The sequence below is a fragment of the Poecilia reticulata genome, linkage group LG9, assembly GCF_000633615.1.
Source record: "Poecilia reticulata strain Guanapo linkage group LG9, Guppy_female_1.0+MT, whole genome shotgun sequence".
Lineage (NCBI taxonomy): Eukaryota > Metazoa > Chordata > Actinopteri > Cyprinodontiformes > Poeciliidae > Poecilia > Poecilia reticulata.
Window position 1 is genome coordinate 3452759 of NC_024339.1, and position 1163 is coordinate 3453921.

Below are 1163 nucleotides of genomic sequence, written 5' to 3' on the forward strand. Positions count from 1 at the left end.
TGAAAATATCACTAAGAGTACAGCACACTGTCCAGTTTATTTGTTAACATCTTTGTTTTCAGTGGATGCAAAACGCACCAATTAAAATCCAAGTAGCTACTTGTGTTTCTGTTACTTCCCCTTCCCCTCTCCCTACCTTTCACTCGCACACGGCGCTCCAAGACATGCGCAGTGGTTTTCTCTGAGCGGCAGAAAATGTCTGTCTAATCGTCAGTAATACARTAACGCTGCATAAATCATAAGAAATCCGATGGCCACAGCTAACTCAGCAGCGCTTCGCTTTCACAGATGGTGGGGACTATGTCTAACTTTTTTTGTCACTTAGAAAAGAAGCTCAAAGAAAGGTAAGCTCCGTTGACGTGATGTTAGCAAAGCTAGCTGTACAGAGATACATAAGCATTTGTAATGGAAAAAAAGTCACTCACTGCGCTGAATTATTGTGCGGAGGTGTTGACTGACTTGTCGCACATATGGGACAACGCTGTGTCCAAAAGTCTGCAATATAGTGATGTGACATTCAGGAACAGTCCGATTCTTCTGAACGGCTCTTTACTTAGAAAATAGGACTGAAGTGTCACTGAGAGCCATTCCTTGTTCTTGTAATGCTTTGCGTACACTGCAGTAGCTATCATTATTTTATTTAATCATGTACATTGATATTTTTTTTACTTAAATAAATAAAACACAAGAACGAAAGAGGACACAGAGCATGCACATTGCTCTATGATTGTTTTCRTTCAAAGTGGCAGCTTTAATGTCTGCCATGGTGTCAGACTGCCTGGCTTCATGTAGCGGGAGAGAGAGTGAAAACAGTCACGGTGARCGCCTTGTGCTTGGTTACTTCTTTGTTGGTCCTTGGTCAGAGTTCATAGTTGAGCGTTATTTACCGTCAGGGCATTGCTTCAATTGTTATGTTTAATGGTGCAGACAGTGATGGTTTCTGACATGAGCAATATGTCAGGGTGTTATCTTTTTAGGGATGGCACGAGRCCACAACGGATTGTAGCACAAAGATGKAAACACTTCATTTTAATATTGGTAAAATTTATTAAGTATTTAATATCTAGATGCTTTTATGGGAATATGGATCTTTCAGATCAATTTGAGAAGCAATTTTGATCATATTTCACATTTTATCGTGTCATTTAGCACAGGCCGCTGGT

General features: G+C 40.2%; 2 protein-coding genes across 2 annotated transcripts in view; both read right to left on the bottom strand.

The window, feature by feature from the left end:
• Nucleotides 1–1163, bottom strand: part of zbtb26 (zinc finger and BTB domain containing 26) — a 1115122-nt gene that overhangs the window by 227244 nt on the left and 886715 nt on the right. The gene's annotated exons all lie outside the window — the stretch shown is intronic.
• Nucleotides 1–1163, bottom strand: part of LOC103469646 (syntaxin-binding protein 1-like) — a 33715-nt gene that overhangs the window by 24113 nt on the left and 8439 nt on the right. The gene's annotated exons all lie outside the window — the stretch shown is intronic.